The 21,058-nt window shown below is 44.6% G+C and overlaps 2 protein-coding genes across 3 annotated transcripts in view; both read left to right on the top strand.

Annotated features, from left to right (window-relative positions):
- The window catches only part of LOC124501493 (cationic amino acid transporter 3-like), a 214,991-nt gene that overhangs the window by 18,372 nt on the left and 175,561 nt on the right, over nucleotides 1-21,058 (top strand). The gene's annotated exons all lie outside the window — the stretch shown is intronic.
- Nucleotides 11,019-21,058, top strand: part of LOC124501501 (cationic amino acid transporter 3-like) — a 35,057-nt gene continuing 25,017 nt past the window's right edge. Inside the window, exon 1 of the mRNA XM_047065734.1 lies at nucleotides 11,019-11,075. The gene's annotated coding sequence lies outside the window, so the exon portion shown is untranslated. The remainder of the gene's footprint in view (nucleotides 11,076-21,058) is intronic.

The following is a 21,058-nucleotide window of genomic DNA, read 5'->3' as shown; positions in this document are numbered from 1 at the left end:
AGCACCACATTGAAAGTCGTGTGTGCTGCTTATATGGACATATGATATTGAATTTGAGTGGAAATATTCACCAAGGACTGGGATAGGTCTATAAACATGACCATATTTGTTAAAATATTTGGGTATGATATGTGCATGTGTATGTTCGTGCATGCAAGCACGTGTGTGTGTTTGTGTGTACACAAATGCTGAAGGACTTCATCCAGCTATAAGGAACTAGCTGCCTTCTTTCCCTGGCCCTGCTTTGTGTGTTTGTACCTAACCCGATATTTACTTTTCATCCCCTTTCAAGAGAACCTCAATGAGTTTTCATTCTGGGAAGTTTATGGCAAAGATGGTGGGCTGCTTTGGAGCCCCTATAAATCTATAATCAGTAGTGGTTTGAAAGAAGAGAAAAGAAAAAAGAAAAAGAGAAACAGCCTCCACAATGCAATCCCCTCCTGTCTTTTACTTTCTAGCCTAATAAACAGCTGCCCTTGTATGTACACCACTCATGTAACCAGCTCCTGTCTCCTAGAACCCCTCATGGAAAGTACTAAGAGAAGACATTTTATTTACTTCTTTGGTACCAAGTGGGACTTTCCATTTAAGCCATCCCAGAAAGAGCAGAATTAAAAATTATACTAATTAAGGATTCTAGAGTTGAGATTGTGAGAAACTGGTTATTTGTGGAACTAACTTCATAGAAAGCAATGAGCTTTGACAAAAGCAAGGTTGATAAGAGAAGTTGAGTGTCTCTGTTTACTTCTTTAGAAAACCTGCAGCAAAGCTCCTGGAAGCAGAAGGCAGGATGATCTGCACGTGGTGTGAAGGCAGAGGCAGCACAGGAACCCCCTCTCACAAGTGGGTGGGAAAGATGCTGGTCCTTGTCTCACGGAGTCAAAGAATGCATCTCGTGGTTGAAAAAGAGTGAGTAAAGTGATAGAGTTTATTGAGGGAAAGTATAAAGTTCTCAAGAGTGAGAAGGGTCCCGACTGGGTAGCCGCCAAGGATTTCTGTCTCTGACTTTTTATTGGGACATTATCAGAAAGTTTGTGAGACTCCACACATGGCACCCAGCCCAGGCAGGTCTGGAATACGTTTATCCTTTTTGTTTTTTGTTTTTGTTTTTGTTTTTTCCAAATCCCATGGCTTCTTCAGCTTCCCACTTGCAGCTGCAGCCTGCCTCCCTGAGGATCCCTTATCTCTCCCTGCCTAATGTTAACCCTTTCCCCACTCATTCCTCCCTCTGGAATAGGGCCCCTGACTGCTGTCAGGGAACAGGGACGATGACCACTCTGGCTTCTTCAAACTGACAAGGGACTGTGTGGGGGTACGGTAGTCAGAGTCTACCCAAGGGTTGGTCAAGTGGTCCACAGGATGGTTCCACAGGAAGGTTGGCAGGCATAAGGTGCCACAAACATTGGCAGACACAAAGAGAAAGACACAAAGATTATATTGACCAATAAGATGCCATCTTTAAGATAGTGTCCTCAGTTTCCAAACCAGCTAAACAATCCAGGAGAGACTCTGACTTTGTCCAGTTGTGTCCAAATGTCATCTATCAGTTGTGAGACTTTATGGGAATTATTGGTTATATTGAAACAACACATGTGAGGGAATCTCTCACAACACAGGGGTGATGGAAGATCAGTAAGTAATCAATGGAGCTCAATTATCTAAGAGTCCTTCCCTAAATTCAATTAATTTTTTGATTTAAAGAATTTAATGCTTGTGAGGTGTCATTTAGAGTTCTGCTGAGTAAGCAGACAGTTTGCTTTATTTCTAGGTGTTAAACTTTTCCAAGGGCCATGAGTCATACCAGAGAAAGAGCCAACGCAGTTGATTACCATTATTACTTTGCAAATTTTTAGGTAAGCCAAACCTGGGTATTATTTTATAAAACAGAGCTTTCATTACTTTTTGTGCCTTTTTTGTTTTGCAGGTGAAGACCCGTACCCAATTAGTAAAAATATCAACTCATACCAACAGATGTTGGAACCCCTTTGACCTTTGCATATGAGTGAAATCTAATTGTCAGTCTTCCTCTGGATAGGTTCCAATTCCTTGATTAGCTGGGAGAGCAAGTTTGTGGTTGAGAGGATTGTTTCTAACACAAACTTCACAGGCTGATACTTCTTGTTGAACTGTCCTTAACAAAATTTTCCCAGTAAACATCCTTTGGGCCATTTGATAAGTTTTATCCCTCCCTAAATGAAAGGCTGGATGTAGTGCTTAATGATCATCTAGCTCTGTGAGCTAGGTAATAATAATTGCCCTGCTCTGTTTGTAACTATCCTGAGGGCTGAAGACAGTGTCCATGTGTCAGATCCCTGTTCATTTCCTTAGGAGAGTAGGTGGGATTGAGTCCTCTAATTGATATAGCGGACGAGATATTTTCCTGAACCCTGGTATCCACAGCCTACAATATACCATAATTCTAAAACTCCACACAATTGTTCATCTGTCCTCAGGCTAGTAATGCTATAGTCTCTAATTCAGTTATAATGTCCCTTCCTAGAAAGGAGTGCGGCTCTCTGGCATTATCAAGAAAGAATGAGAAAAAGTTAGGTTTCCCCATATACATCCCAGAGGCTGAGAGAAAAATTTAGTCATAAGTTTTCTGGAGATGTCTCTAATTGTTATGCTGCATTTGGATAGTTGGCCTGGAGTGGAAAGGAAGACAGAAAAGGTGTCTCCAGTATTAAGAAGTAAATCAACTGGTTTTTCTTCTACATCCAGAGTTACCCAAGGCTCTGGGTTTCCAATGGACAGTTGGTTTAGGGGAACTACCATGAAGAGCCCCAGGCCCCATCATCCCCTTTCAGGGACACTGGTTATCTGAGGCCTCAAAGATAGAGGGCCCCAAGGGCAAACTTAAAGTGACTGTATACAGATAGGGGCATTGCTTGTGGGGCTTTGACTTCCGTTGTCTCTTCTGAGGACATTTTTCTTTCCAATACCCTGAATGGCCACATAAATGGCATTTGGTGTCAGGACCTCAGGGAATCTCGTCTGACATAGTACATAAGGCTGTGACTAAGGCCTCTGATTTATTCTTAAGTTGTAATATTCCAGAGTCCTTCCAGGCAAATGCCAATTTTTGTATCTTCCTCTGAATATTTAGAGCTGATTGAGTGACAAATTTGTCCTTTAAAATTGTCTCAGTCTCAGGGGTGTCAGGGGAGATAGACACCCTTTATCCTTAATGAGAACCTCCTTCAACCTCTCCAGGAAGGCCATTGGGCTCTCATTCTCTGTTTGTAAAATACTGGCTAATTTGGCATAATTTAAGGTTTAACCTTAGACCTCCTTAATTTCTCCAAAACACGAGCTTGGAAGTGGTGACAATACCATTCCTCAATGGGATGGTCATAATCCCAATTAGGATCTTGGGATGGAACTACCTGGGCCCCAGTAGGAAACTGGAAATTCCTTATAGGACCTCCAGTCCCATGATAATTAATGAGTTGCTCATCCCCCTATCTTCCAGCTGCTGCCAGAACCCCTTGCTTCTCTATCTCATTAAGAGTCTGTTTTAACAAAAACATTATATCTTTCCAGGTGAACACAAAAGCATATGTAATATTTTGAAAAGTCTCTATATACTTATTGGGATCATCAGAAAATTTGCCTAGATCTCCTTTTATCTGTCTTAAATTGTGTAATGAAAAAGGTACTGGTAATCTTATAGTGGTACCTCTTTGTGTCCCTCCTTCGGGCATTCCATCTTCTTGTAGGGGAAACATGCCTGTTACATTATGGGAAGGGCCTGGATAAGGTGGGCAGCAGGGAGCAGATGTGCACATTTTTAAGTCTGGATATATAGACCGAGGACCCAAGGGGAAGGAGGTGGAGGTGAAAGATGACCCTCCTTCTTCTCTAGGTCTGCTTTGGTACAGGCAAAGGGCCCTTAATTGTTTCCCCTCCTGACTGCTGGACTTTGGAGAGTTGCCATTAAGTCAGGATTGATCTTACATTGCTCATACCTACCTCGATTGTTTTCTTAAGGTCCAAAAACACTGAACGTAGGGGACTTTTCCCCATTTCCCCCTCATGTTTACGAAACAAGTCCAATTGTAGGATAGTATTATGATTGATACTTCCCTCTAGCAGGCAGTTTGTACTGGGGCCAAGCCTCAGTGCAAAAGAAAAAGAGTTGCTGTTTCTTCAGGGTTTGTTGATCAAAATCTTCCCTGTTTTTCAGAATGTACCCCAAAGGAGTATTGGCCTTGGTTGGGGACTTGCCCTTCTATAGGAAAAAGAAGGAAAAGGTGACTTATATCTTAACTCTTATAGCTGGCCAGGAGAAGCCTCATCTCCTGGTCCCACATTTTGGCTGGCTATGTTACTGTCAGCCAAAAGCCCTGTCAGTCTTGTGAGGTGCTGGGAGTAGTCACTCTTACCCAGGCTTGATCCTACCTTCAAGAGCTGACCAGTCTTTTCCAATTTCTCCTACCCCTCTGTTTCCCACCTGCAGGACTTTGAGGGTATTCACTGTGACCAAGCAAGACTCCCCCAGTTGTAGAAGGATGCACTAATTTTATTTTGCCCCAACAGTAATTCTCTTCACAAATATATTTCAAAAGGCTGGCAAAAACCATGTTTTGCAAGGAAAAATCTGCCACTGAGGGGTGCAAAAAGGGCCAAAATTGAGGTTTATTCTTCTGCCTTTTTCAGCAATACCCACATAAATATGTTCCAGCCCATGTGGATATCTGTTTTAGAATATCTAGTTTGTTACAGATAGGCATACCCTGGGCTAAGTGTAGCAAAATGGCTCCCATGTATCCCAGTAAAAGCCCTTCTTCATATGCTATCCATTCCTCATATGGCACAGGCACCCATTCCTTTGCTAAGCAAAAACACCACAAATGTGGAGTATTTGGAGGTCTGCAGCAAGGACATTGCCATGGTCTCCCAGTCTTCAGATCCAAGGAGGGGCAATTTCAACCAAGGCTTGAGCAAAACAACTCAAAAGGGTTTGCTGTCCTGCCCCTTTGGTTAAAATCATAGTTCTTTCCATCTTTTAGGACAGACAAAAGAGAAGAAAAACCTTTGATTACCTCTTTTTTTTTTTAATCAAAAACAGACCAACAATCCAAGAAAACTTTGTGTTTTTAAGAGTAAAGCAGAATTTTAATCTTATAGCAGTGTCTTTTAAATCCATTTATTTTAACCTTAGTTCTGATCACACATAAAATTCCTTTACAAAGATTTCCCTTCACAAACCATCTATAACTTTCCTTTACTTTCAGATTTTGACCTAAGCCCCTTTTCTACACACAACCAGTCTAATTTAGGACAAAATTACTTTTTTTTAACCTTTGACAAAAATGTATTCCCATTCCTTATATCTTTCTTACATATCTCCTACTTTTCCACATACAGAGTTACTTTCCTAATTTCCATCACTCTTAATTACAATTAGCAGAATTTTAACTTAGAAACCTTAGCCTCCAGTGACAACTAAGTAGTAACCAATTGTGAACTGTCTGTTACATCATATATTTTTAGATGGCAAACTTATAAATCAATTAAGCATAAAGCACGTCTTTCAACAGATTTAAGTATCCTTAGTTTTTCTGCCATAAACCAAAACCACAAACCTGTGTTTAGTAAGCAATGCTTCAGCATTCCATTTGATTTAGAAAAGGCCTAAATGTCCAATAAATTCAATACAGTTTATCATCCAAGCAAAATGTTAAAGTTTCAGGTTACCAAAGACCCTGAAAGCTATGTTAACAATTACTCGTGAAAACTTTGAGACAGACAAAATTACCATTATTTTGAGCCACTTTTTGTTGACAAATTGCAACAGATATATTCATGAGCTTATCTGACCTTCATAAACCTAGGTAGAAAAAGTTTTATATATTTCATGCTGATAACTCTAAAGACATGTCTATCTTAATTAAACCAACAAATCTTAATTAGTCTAAATACAGAATACATTCCACCTGTGTCCAACAAAAAGTCAATCAACTTGCTCACCATTGTTAATTTTTACCTAGGGCACCAGTAAAGGAATCTAAAGTGGGAGGTGTAAACTAAGGTCGTGTTCTTTGCTCCTTGACAGTGAGGGGAGGAGGAGGAGCCCATGGTGCTGGAGGTATCCAGATAGTATAGGAGTCAGTTATGGAGGCTGCACCCATGGTGGTGCAGAAACAGGAGAAGGGAAGGGAAGGCAGTAGAGATAAGGTGCCATCAAGAAGCGGGGGCAGATAAAAGTCCCAATGGCAGAGAAAGAGTTTTCCTGGTCTTAAAGCTTGTCAGCTAGGACAGATGAGCCAACAAGTGGAATTAGGCAGTCCATGTCAGGCCAGAGAAGACAGGGAAGTTCCCTGAAGCAAAAGGAGTTTCCGTGTCTGCTTGGGAATATTCCTTAAAGTCCCTGGCCTGAGGCAGACTAACCAGAGACAGTTGGCTCTAATCATCATAATCATTAACCCAGGGAATGAATGAGGGAGAAGCCCCCACATACAACTAGATTAACCAGAATGTACTAGGAGAAACAGTGAGAGTATTAGAGTCCCCTTCATTAGGGATGGCCTGTGTTTTCTTCAGCAACCTAGATTAGGTTTTGGAACATTTCTGTGTGTTGATCAGGGTTGTCTGCAACTTTGCCCAGGTCCTTTTTATTTGCTTAGAATCTTGCAGGGAAAATGGAACATGGACCTTCGTGGGGCCAAATTCACATTTCAGTCAATGGATACATTGAATGTGCCTTCTTTTCAGAGGAAAGATTTCTTCTCCCTTAGAAATCCTGGATAAGGAGGACATGAGGGTTTAACAGGTGGCCTTTCCTGAGGAGAGGCCTCAGGAGGCAAGACTGTAAATACTCGCTCTTCTGTATCTCTTGAAGAGGCTGGGAGGTTGGCATCTATCTTATAAGTCTTACATAAGTCTGTCTGGTCCTGTAAAGCAAAGAAGACCTGTACATAGGGAACTTCTGACCATTTACCCTCTCTTCTACAATATAGATCTAACTGTAAGATAGTACTGTACTGAATACTTCCCTCAAGAGGCCAGGATTCTCGGGGCGCCTGGGTGGCTCAGTCGGTTAAGGGTCCGACTTCAGCTCAGGTCATGATTTCGCCGTCCGTGAGTTCGAGCCCCACATCAGGCTCTGTGCTGACAACTCAGATCCTGGAGCTTGTTTCTGATTCTGTGTCTCCCTCTCTGGAGGCCAGCATTCTCCATCCTCCAGAAGATACTGAGGCCAAGCCTGGGAGACAAAAAAAAACAACAACAAAAAAACTTCATGCACTTCTTTTTGATCACTTGTATATCAAATCATTTCCAATTTCTCAGAACATGTTCCAGAGGAGTACCCACAGAGAATGGTTCATTTCCCATCTTGTGATGCAGGTAGCAGTCAAGAACCTCAAGAACCTCTGTACCTGTTATATTAGAGAAGTGACTATGAAGGCATCCCAACATATTAGCTCTCCCCTTTAGAATCAAGACATCCCTTGATCTGCCTTCCCCAGGGTGAGAGAATGGCCTGACACCTTGGGTTGAAGAAGGATTGGGCCAGTGGAAGTAGCCATTGTGACCCACTGCTTCAGCCCATACACAACCCTTCTTCTCTCCTCTGGATCCTTCTAAATCTCTTAAATCTTTTTTTTAATTTTTTTTAATGTTTGGTGGGGGGGCAGACTGCAAGCAGGGGATAAGCAGAGAGACAGGGGAAGACAGAATCAGAAGCAGTCTCCAGGCGCTGAGCTGTCACCACCAAGCCTGACATGGGGCTCGAACCCACAAACTGTGAGATCATGACCTGAGCTGAAGTCAGAGGCTTAACCAACTAAGCCACTCAGGTGCCCTTAAATCTCTTAAATCTTAAGGAGTTTGGTAAGGTTAGTGAATCAAGGTTTGTTATTTATAAAGATTATGGGTGCAAGCAAACCTGGGGTGACTATGAAGGAGGCTTCCCTGGGCCATGGCCCCCAGGGCTGGTCTCCATTCTTTTACATCTCAGGTGTCCAGTGGAAACCATAGGGCAGGTGCAGAACACTTGCATTGCCAGTCCTTATGTGCGTCCCCCAGATGAACCTTTCATGTAACCAAGGAGGCCCCTGATGACCTCATTCTTTGGAGCTCCTTTGATCGAGCCCTCATTTCTTGGTCGTACTAATTTGCTCACACCCCCAACCCATGGAATCTAGTCCATAACTCAATTATTTCTTCACCTCACCCCCAAGCATCTTTCCTTCCTGGATGCCTGATGTCCCATCAGCCAACAGATCCCAATTATTAAGGTTCCCACTGCTATTGTGCACAAAGGCACTGGTGGTAGATCTGTGTTCCTGTTTTTAATGTCCAAAACCCAGGGGATACAGAGGGATGAATCTGCTGATATTTGAAGCCTAGAATCCTGACCACATTTAAGCCTGAGTTGTGTCTGACTGAAAAACATATCTCACCAAACAAGTCCCTAATTGCTGGAGCATATTGATCATCAGGACTTGCAAAGGTTTTAAAAGCCATTTAAGAAGGATAGGTGAAGAAAGAATAAGCAACAGCAGAAAATGGAACTGGTTGGCATTAGGCCAACGTTCACCTTTCACAAGGGGGCATTGACTAAACCTTTACCCTGCAACTTGTCACCTGAAACTTAAGACCTGCAGCTGTGCTACCCGCTTTTAACTGGCTCACACGTGCCTGGTTTTGAAAGTCTTGGTAAGGAGATCCTCTGCTCAAAAAGGGAAAGGAAAGAGTCTGCTGTTACCCTCTGATGATTCCCAAGTTTTGGCACCAAAATAATTTGTTTCAGGATCGTGGGAGAGACACTAGTCCTTGTGTCATGGAGTTGAAGAATGAATCTCGAAGACAACAGAGAGTGAGCAAAGCAATAGAGTTTATTGAGGGAAAGCATAAAACTCTCAAGAGTGAGAGGGGTCCTGACTGCGTAGCCGCTTAGGTTTCTGTGTCTCACTTTTTATTGGGACGTTATCAGAAAGTTTTTGAGACTCCACGCGTGGCACCTAGATCAGGCAAGTCTGAAATACGTTCTTCTTTTTTGTTTTTGTTTTCTTTTTCCCAACCCCCACGGCTTCTTCACCTTCCCACTTTCAGCTGCAGCCTGCCTCTTTGAGGGTCCCTTATCTCTTGCTTCCTAATGTAACCCTTTCCCAGCTCAACAGTACTTGGGAGACTTTATATGAGGGATTTTTATAACAAACTTTATATCTGACATTTTACAGCACCCCTTGTCCAGAGAAGGAGGGATTACAGATATTTATTGACATATAGTGTCAGAATTTGGAGGAAAATTGACTAGGGAGATGGAAAGAGAAGGGGGTTCTTCCTTTCCCAGGTATGCAAATGGCCTGACTTAATTTGTGTAGTATATATTTTTCTGTGCTTTGTGGTCTTCTAAGTAATGAGCTTAAGAAATCCTATCATTGTTAATAAAGACCTCAGTGGAGGGGAGAGAAGATATGAGAGACAATTAGATGGAGGCATAATGGGTACCCTGTCCCATATGAACCTTACACCCCTTCAAGAAGATCAGGTGCAAGAGAAGTGCAGATAAGTGAAAGCTGGGAGCAGAGATCTAGGCACTGGCTCCTGTATTCTGTATTCAAAGCCTCCAGCTTCTGCAGTTTTACCTTGAATATCCTGGTCCTTGCATTTTACTCTTTCATGATGAACAGAAGTTCAAAATCAAATGATGACCAAAGTCAGGAAATCTTTCCAGATAGCTATGTCTTTTCCTTGGAATTCTGTCCTCCCAATCTCTGACTAGTTAAAATCTACACAGTCATCATAGTCCAGTTGGTACCTTCTGCCCATGCCTTCCTGGATTTTCTGCACCAGAAGCAATTTCTTTCCTTTAACCTCCTCTACTGTTTTCTGTCAGTCTTACCATAGCTGTCTCTCCACACACCATTTTCAGTTCTAGTTACCCTGTATCTTCCCTTTCTCTCTCACTCAACTGTAAGCTTCTGGAGTGGAGACACTGTGCCCCATATATTTTTATATTCTCTCCATGGTCCTTAACATAGACCTAAGGAATTGTTAAATAACTTTCATGTGTGGCATACAGTTGCAGAGGAAGAGGCCATGGGTAGAGATGTAGAAGTAGGGGCATTATGAGTATTGATTAAGGATATTATTGTTAATATAGGTGTGGACATGATACACTCAGGAATAGGTCATATTACAAGTAAATTTTTACCCCACCAGTATATTTACTCCCATATATTTATTCACCATTCATTCTTTCTCTCACTCAAATGTAGAGCTTTTCTTAGTGGGAAATAAACAATAAGAAAACACTTAAATAATTGCAGTGTGATAAACACCTGAAGAAAATAAATTGAGTCTATTGATAAAGAATAAAAGGGAGTTTTCATTAGATATGGAAGTTAGAAAAGGCTTTTATAGTCATGGTCATATATTTATCATCCTATCATTATGAGTTAATTCAATTTCCTATTTGAAGGGCAATAATAATAAAACCAATAACAGAATGAGAAGAACGACCTTGCTAATGGTGGGGAGGGGGGCAGAGGGGGCGTGTTTGTCAAACTAACCTTAGGATTAGTTCCATCTTTGGTCCATCTTCCCAACCTTTCCCCTGCCTTGGGCAGAGGGGAAATCAGGACCTTCCCCTTGCCTCAGGATGGACCCTGCCCTCTCTTCTCTAGACTAGGAGTTGGCAAGCAAAACAGGTGTTAAGAGCTCTGATCTTACTAGAGACCTGGAAACAGATCAAGGTAGAGACCTCTGAAATAATGCCCAAGGATGTGAGAATCTAGGGAAGAGATGGAGACAGAGATACACAAACAGAAAGGCAGACCGCTGTCACAGAGACTCCCTTTCACCCCCAACCTCAGTCTCAGTGTATTCTGGGCTCTGTACTCCTTGGGGGAGTTGGTCAGGGCTTGTGGGCTTTGGGGGAAGAGAAAGACATCCCCTGAGTGTCTTAGAGATAACTCCCTCCACCCTTACAGTCATTCCTGGATTCCTGTCCAAGGTTGAAGACAACCAAGCCTCTGTGGAGCAGACAGTCAGCTGACCTCCCGGCAGCTTCAACACCAGGGTCTTCTTTTGACTACTTGCCTGCCACCTTCCTGCCAGCACAGGTTAGTAGCATTAGTTTCTGTCTCTTGCAGGGCAGTAGTCACATTAGGAAAGGCTTGAGAGTGGATAAGAGAAATCTGAGACTGGTACCTGGAGCTTTCACACCTTCACTGAGCCCCGTTTCCTGTTGATATAACATGTTTTGGTTGGTAGCTCAAGAGTAAATTTTCCCCTTCTCACAAAAGCCATGACATCCTTGGTAGAGTTGGAGATAATGCCTTATACATTTCACTCCCTGTACTCTTGCTTCTTCAGTCTTTTGATTCTCCCCCTGCAATCTCTCCCTCCCTCCTCCCATCCTTGTCACTACTCTCCTCCCCCTGACAGGTCATTTCTTCCTGCCTTCTTTCTGGATCATTTCACTTATGTTTCCTTTCAACCTTCATCTATGATTCCAACTTTGAAGAGATGGGAAAATGAGTTTTAAGGGCACCATTTGTGAGGGAGTGGGCTTTTTAAAAAATGTTTATTTATTTTTGAGAGAGGGAGAGAGAGACAATGTGAGTGGGAGAAGGGCAGAGAGAGAAAGATACACAGAATCCAAAGCATGCTCCAGTCTCCCAGCTGTCAGCAAAAAGTGTGACACGGGGCTGAAACCCACAAACTGTGAGATCATGACCTAAGCCGAAGCTGGAAGCTTATCCAACTGAGTCACCCAAGTGCCCTGAGCGAGTGGACTTTGAAAACAGCAAGAGGCATGGTAGTCAGACATCAGGAAGAATCTGATAGTCACTGACAAAGTGGCCTAAGTGCTTCCTGATCCATCTTCCCTGATAATGGGGCTTATGCACACATGACAGAGACTTTAAAAAATGGTTAGATTAAGGGGCCAAGAAGCCCTCTTTGCCTGATGTCTAGTCTTAACAATATTATAATTATGAAGAATCACTGGAAGTGGGAGAAGATTTGTCTGGAGTTATGGGCATCCCAAAGTGCATCTTCTATCCAGTAATAAGGAAAGTGGGCCCATGTATTGCTTCCACATGTTCACAGTTAACCCCATGGAGAGGGGTACATTTGGGCTTTTATGGAACAATTTTGTTATCCAAGCCACATAGAACTCCTTTAAGGTGATAGTTGAATTATATAATTTCATCCTATTATTGAGTTATATTATATCTTATTGTTATGTTGTTTAAGTTAAGTAAGCCTATAAGGTCCTGTTTTTATTTTCACACAATAACAAGGATGAATATTGCCTATACATGAGCCACTGTGGCAAATTCTCTGATGTTCAACATCACTCATCATTAGGGAAATACAAATCAAAACCATAATGAGTTACCACCTCACACCTGTCAGAATGGCTAAAATTAACAACTCAGGAAACAACAGATGCTGGTAAGGATGCAGAGAAACTGGAACCCTTTCGCACTGCTGGTAGGAATGCAAACTGGTGTAGCAACTCTGGAAAACAGCATGGGAGTTCCTTGAAAAATTAAAAATAGAGCTACCCTACCACCCAGCAATTGCACAGCAGGTATTTATCCAAAGGATACAAAAGTGCTGATTCTAAGGGGCACATGCACCCCAATGTTTATAGCAGCACTATCAACAATAGCCAAATTATGGAAAGAGCCCAAGTGTCCATCGACTGATAAATGGATAAAGAAGATGTGGTATATGTATATATACAAAGGGATACTACTCATCAGTCAAAAAGAATGAAATCTTACCATTGCCAAAAATGTGGATAGAAGTAGAGTTTATTATGGTAAGTGAACTATTTCAGTCAGAGAAAGATAAATATCATATGATTTCAGTCATATGTGGAAAACAAGAAACAAAACACATGAATATAGGGGAAGGAAAAGAAAAAGAAAATAAGAACAGAGAGGGAGGCAAACCATAAGAGACTCTTAAATACAGAGAACAAACTGAGCATTGCTAGAGGGGTGTTGGGTGGAGGGATGGGCTAAACAGGCGATGGTCCTGAAGGAGGACCATTGTTGGGATGAGCACTGGGTGTTATATGGAAGTTATGAATCACTAAATTCTAGTCATGAAACTATTATTATACTACATGTTAACTAACTTGGATTTAAATAAAATTTAAAAAAAATAAAGGTGTCCTCTTGGACTTTCTTTGGGAACAGAAGGAGTACTCTCATCTTTATTGGCAGCCAGCTTGGGTCTGGAATCGGGAGTGAGGTTCCCGAAGACAAAGTAGTCTAGGCAGCTACAAGGACAGATCCATCAGATTCCATCCCCGAGACCAACTAACTTGGAACAGCTAATGTACTGAGGCAGTCCAACCTACTAGCGTTGGAAACAAAGGAGGGAGCCCTGGCCAGCTACTGGCCAACTGCTCTACTTTGGGATGCCCAGGGAACTGGATGCTGCAAGGGATTTGGTTTTTGGCTGACTTGCCAAAATTTGTTACCAAAACTCAAATTCACCTGTGCCTTGTTCCAAAAGCCAATATTTAAGAGAAGAATTTTGATTCAAAAGGAATATGAGTTTTATTCAGGAGACCAGCCAACTGCGGAGAAGGGGGACTCTTGTCCAAAGGCCAACTCTGTAAGGACTCTGCCTGCCCAGGGTTTATAGAAAGATCTGAGGGCAGTCAATCAGTAAAGGCAGTATAGTAGTCCCTAATATTTCTTGATTACCTGCATTCTTGGTGGTGCCAGAAACAGATGTTATCTCATCTCAGTGGTAAGAGGTTGTGCAAGGGGGTCTGGTTTCTGCTTCATGATGTGCAGAAGGATTCTGTTCTTTTCTAGGAAAGGATGCATGATCTATAGGTATACAAAGAAGGGTTAGTTGATGAATTATGTGGGCTCAGGGTGCTTGCTAAATCTTAAAGACTAGGAGGTCAGTTTTCCCTGGGACAGCTCCCTTAGGGGTGATAAGCATTTTGTGTCCTTTTGATGCGTGAGATCAGTGCTCCATTGTGAACATGTGGTCGATGGTCAGCAGTATTAAAGGTTAATATGGAAGAATCAACCTGCAAATGGGCGAGAGGCATGATGGACCAGAAGAGTCAGGAAAGGCAGGGTTGGGGCAGCCTGCCAAGTCAGAGGTCACATTTCCCTAAGCGTATTCAACTGAAGGTTTGAGGCTGAAGGAGACTAGGTTTCTGTGTCAGGGATAGCAGGACTGCAAAGGTATTGGGGAGATGCTCACCATGGGTACTGGGGACTGAAATGGGGTTGCTTTCGACAGGTGGACATATTGCTAATGGAAGGTTTAACTGTCTTTTAATCCTCACAGAATTATTAGGTAAATTTTATTAATCCCACATTACAGGTGATGAAACTGAGGTTTAGAGAGGCTATGTCAAGTGTCCAAGATAACACATCATATTAAGAGGCAAATGCGGGATTTGAACTCAGGTCCTTGGGTCCTGAGCTCTTTTTGTTTCCACCACAGCACTGGGCAGAGAGTCTTACTCTTTTAGTGTCTGCCTAAGGTTCAGACCTGTCTGGGAGTGGGAGATGAGGTGGGAGGTAGCAGGCAGGTGTTCTAAAATGTTTCTTATATGAAGGAATGAATTATCTGTGCAGGTTCACCATTCATGGTATGGGCCAGAGTCCTAGAAACTCTGTGGCAGGAATGGGAATATAGCAAAGGAGTTCCAGTGTGGCCCAGGAAACTGGAAACAGGTTTCCTGTGGGTCCCCAAGCTTTTCCTAGACATTCTATATCTCTAGAATCTAGAGGGCTGGGCTCTGGATTCTTAGAAGAAGGAATAGAATGGTTTGTATGTGTGCAGTGTGATGAGTGTATAACAGTGTATACATTTGTGTGTGCATGCCTATGTGAAGGTATGAGTTTGTGATTGTGTGTCTTTGTGTTACATACATATGAGAATGTTTGTGATGTATGGGTATGTATACGTGTGTATTTTAAGGGTATGTGTCTGTGTATATGCATGAGTGTGAGCATTTGTGTGTGTGCATCTGCATGTGGGCATTTGTATATGTGTGTGTACTGTCCCAGGGGAACCTGAAGACTCACAGCTGAAGATGTCTTTGATGTGGTTTTTGCAAATTTCCAGCAGGTTCAAGGCTGTGGTATGGGGTAGAGGAGGTGGGAGGCCAGAAGAGAAATGCTGTCTGTGCTTCAGGAGTAGGGGATTGGGTGCCCTGCCAGGCACAGGGGGATGGCATCAGGGCCCTGGGTCTGAGCCTGGGTGGAGACTGGGTCCTGAGGCCTTCACACAGGGTTTGCATTGGAAAAGCTCAGAGACCCTGCTCTGACCATGGAGGGCCATAAAGAGGTGGGGCCAGGATGGGAAGGTGGCCAGACAGTGGAGGGTTCAGCCCTACTCTCTCTCCCACCTCCACCCCCAGGATTTGGGAATGATGTAACCAGGCTGCAGTTCCTAACTCTAGGCTCCACCCATTCTGCCTGAGGGCCTTAGAGTCCCCAGAAGTCTCTGTGTGCCACTTCCTGAGGCTGGGATGATGAGAATCACAGTGAAGACTTCTATTTCTAGTCAGTATTACCAAGACAGGGCCAAACCAAGTTCTTGTCTGTTGGAGTCCTCTGGGAAGGCCATATATTCATTCTTGCTCTATTTCACACAAGCTGAGTCTTACAACCCCTTGTGCTGGGAATTTCTTACTGAGTCTAAGTCAAATCTGCTTATTGCACTTTGTGGGCTATAAGCTCAACCAGAATTTATGCAGTTGAAACCTAACACCCTCATCCCCAAGCATGGAAGTAGTTTCTTCTAGATAGGGAAGTGGGTCAGAATGTAGGGACACTGAGAGGATGTGGGGCTAAAGCTGGTGGATCACAGATGGGTCAGACCTTTCCTGGGCAGGAAGGCCATGATCAAAGAGACAGATTCACAGAAGGGAGCTCAGAGACCACCAATTTTCCCTCTATTTTCCCCTGTTACTCCAAGCTGTGCCAGGGCAAATGGGAAACACAGGCTGTGGAAGGAAGGACTAAGATTAGAATGGGGAAAGTGCTTCCCTGTGTGTAGCTTTGAGGAACCTCTGGAAACACAGGGAAAAGAGCAAATTGTGAATAGAAGTTCCTGTTGCAGTTCACGAAGTAGGAAGAGAATGGCAGGGGCTGTGGGACTCTGAGGGGCAGAGGGGTGTGTGTGCTGAGGGTGAGGGTGTGCACAGCATGGTGTTTGTGGTGTACGTGTCTGTGCCTCATGGTTAACAGTCCTGTGTGCACCAGTCATGTATGTAAACATATCACATGGGGGAAGGGTACAGCTTTGACATCAGTTGTATACACCAAGGGTTGTGAGCAGGCTTCCCACTGGGGACTACAAAGTATTTTTTTCCTGTTAGGAGCAGCAGTCAGCACAAATGAGAAGACCCCTGTATTGGGAATCAGGAAACTTGGGTTCCAGTTCAGGTCTAGTTATCAGCTGTGACCCTGTAAAGCATCATCTCTTTCAACTGGGATGTCATCAGCTGTACAGTCATAAAGGAAAAGTCATTCTGTGTTTGAGACCAGAAAAGGGAAGGGGGCTAGAGTGAGTGAAGGCATTTCAGGGCCCAAAGGCAATAAGATATGTCAGTGGAAAGGGCTTCAGGAAAGGTTTCCTGAATTCAGAAATTCATAGGTCCTTGTGGGAGTCAAAGATTCCCCCAGCCTGGGCAGCCCAGCCCTATAACAGCACCCAGGACCCAGAGCTGGCTCTGCAGGGAGAGCTGTTCTCTGCCACCCTCTTGTGGCTTCTGAGCTCTTCACAGGTCGCTCCTGGAAAGGTTCCATCAAGTTCTTAGGAAAGAGTCCCTCACACCCTGCTGGAAATTGTGTAACAGAGGTGATCTTTATTTGTCCAAGACCATCATTCTCAGTCATCTCCTCTTGTTTTCGGAAGCACTCAGGACCTCCTTAAGGCTGGGACTGTCTTCCTGAGATTTAACCCTCTTTGCCCTCTCAAGTTTCAAGCTCTGCTTTTGGGCAGGTGTGATGGAGAGAAGAGGCTGAGATCAGGATACGGAGTGAAGATAGCAATTTCTCTTGCTCCTTGGGTTCCATGTACAACCTCAGCTTCACAGAGTCAACAGGAGTTTTCAAAGAAATACTGTAGGAATAGTTATAGTCCTGGAGAAATGGCTCTGGACCTGACTAGGCACTATGAGTCTAGACATCAGTAAATTTGAGCCAGGAGACAAGAGGCAGGGATGCTGGAGGGAGATGGCATATTTGACAGATGCTGATGGGATTCCTTATCTGCTAGCTCTGGAATCCCCTCCCACCCACCAGGCTGCCCTGGACCCTCCCCTTCTAGTGCTCAGTGCTCATTAGTGACTACCTGTCTTTGGAGAGACACCCAGGGGGCCAAGTGCCATTGGATGGGCAAGGGGGAGAGGAGGAGAGAGGGGCATCATGTTAGTGATGGAGGAGGAAGAGTTGGAATAACTGAGATTTAACCTAGGGTCCCATGATCACTGGGTGCTTAGAAAGCTTGGTAAGGGGAAACTGTCCTGGGGGCAGATACTGAATTGCTGGAGGTGAGTGAGTGAGAGTGGAGGGCAGAAGGAATAATGAAAGAGATTGAGTTCCCCTGTTTTAGGTATTGTAGGTGCTTATTGTGGGAGACCTGGTGAAATAAAATCTTTATTTTAACTTTAACAGCTTCCTATGTACAAGCAGGATTACAGGTGCCATGAGGGGATGACAAAGGCACACACACTTTGTTACTCTTCCCATTTTTGAAGACCAGCCCTATCTCCTTTCTGACTCATTGCCCGCATGTGACTGTCTGAGGGGTACAAGTAGCTGCTGGCAGTTCTGGTCCAGCATGCAGAGGAAAAGCTCCCAGTCTTTCTGTTCTGCATACCCCAGGCCCCTCCTGCAAAGCACCTCCAGGGGGTCTCCCACCTCTCCTCACTCTTCTTCTCACAGAATACTCCAGACAAACAGATACCTGGCCTAGGGGGACTTTGAATGCCCTCCCAGAACTTCCAGTGGGTCCTGTGGACTGACTGGGGAGTGGACAGGGAAGCCCCAGGCCCTGACTGACTAGCACAGTAGGCATGGAGACAACCCAAATCTGGAGTCTTGGAGAATGTTCTGTGAGGAGCAGAGTGCTGCAGTCTGAGCCTGCTCTGCATCATTCCAGCCTTCCATCTCCACACAAAGGGCCGCTCTCTTTATCACCTCTGCACTTTCCACATCAGCTCACCTCAGGACTCAGGGCAGCACTGGAGGGAATGGGAGAGAGAAGAGGGTAAACAGATGCATCTGTCAGAAGTAAGGTCATTGAGAAGGAGATGCTTGCAGCATGTGGCAGAGGGAGACATTCCTGGTTGCTGCTAGAGCCCATATTAATTTTTGGTCTGTCTGTGAAAACCAGGTAGTGGTGCTCTCAGGAGCACTCCCAGCATGGTACTGGAGGGTGAGGCCTGTATTTGCCTGAAATTCTTAGTCAAATAGTACTGCCCTTAGGGAGATTACAGTCCCCTCCCTGCCAACAAATATGCAAAGTTACCTGGTGACACTCACCCAGCACAGACCAACAAGTGCAAAGGACAAAGGCACATTCAGAATCAGGGCCAGCTAGTTTATCAAGGAAGGCTGCCTGGAGGAGGGGGTCAAGAGCAGGGTATAGAAGGAGAAACCCAATAGGGCATGGGATGGAGGAGGAAAAGAGGAAGAGAACTTCTCTCTGTGTTGCTTCTGAAGCAGGATGAGCAAACCATAAGCCAGAAAGGAGACAGCTTTGCTGATCTGGAACAAGTACTTGGATTGGGGAACCAGCATGAAGGGGTATAGAGAGGTGTAGATCTTATGGCCAGGCTGGGTGTTCTGAATTTGCTGGGAGAGGTTGGGACCCACTGGAGGAATCCCTGATATGTGTTAAGCAGTGAAGTGTATGCACACAATTGTCTGGAGCAGTGTGTACCCAAGTTTGCATGTCTTCTGTGTGTGTTGTGGAGGGGAGGGGGAATGTACATCCAGGTAGCTGTGTGCCCCAGGCTCTTGTCTTTCCATCTGTGTGGGTGATTGACCTGTTGGTATGTCTGAGCACCTTTATTCACTGTGTCTCCATATGATCATGTGTGAATGGTACCTAAGTTAATTTTGTGTATTTTATTTGGCTGCATGTGGTGGAGAGCAGCATATGTGCAAGGGTGTGTGTTGTGTATGTGTATGTGTGCACGTGCCTGTGTAAAAAGTGAGGCTGGCTGGGAGCCCTGACTACCCAAACATCATCCTCTGTCTCTCTCCTCCACTGGCTCCATCTGCCCTGGCTACGGTCATGACAAGGATGCAAAGAGCAAAATGGCAATGTGCTATGCACAGGGAGACCAGAAACATGGTAAACCATGAACGGACTTCTTTCGGGGGAGAAACCTGCATGAAGAATTATAAGGCCAACAGACAGACACACAGTCCTGCAGGCCCAGGCTGCTCCTCAGACATATACACTCATCTGCATGTACACTCTCAGGCACCCAAGGCCTATCAACCACAGGACACAACAGACATTGTCTCATAACCTCCCTCTCCCTATCCCTCCTCTGAGCCCTGTGGCCCTGCCTTCCATGAACTTTAAATTCCTGCCAGGGTTTGAAGCTATGAGGCTGAGTTCACTTACTTGGACCTCAGAGCCAGTCATCAGACAATTGCTTCTTTTGCCATGGAAAGGTGTGTGTGTGTGTGTGTGTGTGTGTGTGTGTGTGTGTGTGTGTGATTATAGGTGTGCTCCCTCATTCACTTCTTCCCCAGTCCTGCAATCATCACCGATCCCCCCTTCTCACCCTGGGTGCTGCTAACTCAGACTCACCTCTATGTGCTCTGCATCTACTCTGGGTTCCTCTATTTGCAATAGTCCCACAACTCTTCTACTCCCTCCTACTTTCCAACTTTCCCTTGGACATTATCTCTCTCCCCCATGCTTCTGCTATCACAGCATCCCAGGAGCACACTATGCACAGTTTATCTTGCCCTTCTGCTCTGTCTACACCCACATTGGCCTTCCCTTGCATGTCCTCCTTCCACCCTCCCGCACCCTGCCTGTTGCCACCACCTCCCAATCTACGTCCCAACACTCCCTGTGTTTCTGCCTGTGTGTGTTCTTTCTTGAACTAGCCCTTTTCCCACTTGATTTCAGGTATGGTCTCTGGTTTTGGCACCACTCTTTCCATGGGAGCTCTTCTGACCCCTCCAGAGTTCCATTTTGGCCTCTTTCCACCTCCCCCTTCCTTTTGTGTAGCTGCAGGCATTGCCTTCTGGCTCCCAGTGTCTGCCAGGACTCCCCTGGTTGTGGGGGGCAGTGGTGAAGCAGGAGGTCCTAGGCTGAGCTGGAATTCCAGCCCTGTTCCTCCCCACGTAGCCTCTTCACCTGGACTCACTCACCTGTAAAATGTGGGAAATAACTGCAGGGCTGCAGAAAGTAATCCCTGGGACTGGATTGAGAACTAGTGCTGTGGTAAGGATGTAACATACTCAGTACATAGTATGCAATCAATGCATATTAGCTCTTATTATTTTCCTTCCTCAGTATGCTCCCCTGTTTCCTTAGCCTGGAGTCAAAAAATGTTTAGAAGAGAAGGAACTAAGTAAGACACTCTATGAGCCAAAACCAAGTATCAGGGATTTAATATGGTTTAGCCTAACAAGTGCCCTAAGCTCTGAACACAGGAAATGCCCATGAATGTGGACAAGAAGGGAGGGTAGGTACTGGACTGAACCACAGAACACAGAAAACCATGTGAATTGTGCACTGGACAGAGCAAATCCCAACCCAGGGAGGATGGAGGCTGCCCAAAGTCCAGCCTCCATTCATCCTATGGTGGCACTGTTGACCACCTTCTGTCCCTGTGGTCATGGGGCTGTGTGTGCTGGGGCTGCAGAGGGTCTGGGAATCCAGCTCCTGAAATACTCTCATCTCCAGACAGGGCCTGGACTCCTGGAACTTCAGGCTTGCCTCTTCCTCTCCCCTCCCTGCACGTCAGGTACACACACACACACACACACACACACACACACACACACGCGTGCGCGCGTGTGCACGCCCACATGCTCTGGGATCTCTAAAGGAAAGCACTGCCCCA

This window comes from Lynx rufus, unplaced genomic scaffold, assembly GCF_022079265.1.
Source record: "Lynx rufus isolate CCGP_SWC_20201006 ecotype Redwood Valley unplaced genomic scaffold, mLynRuf1.p SCAF_7, whole genome shotgun sequence".
NCBI lineage: Eukaryota > Metazoa > Chordata > Mammalia > Carnivora > Felidae > Lynx > Lynx rufus.
The sequence above is the reverse complement of the archived record's forward strand: the minus strand, read 5'-3'. Positions and strand labels throughout refer to the sequence as shown.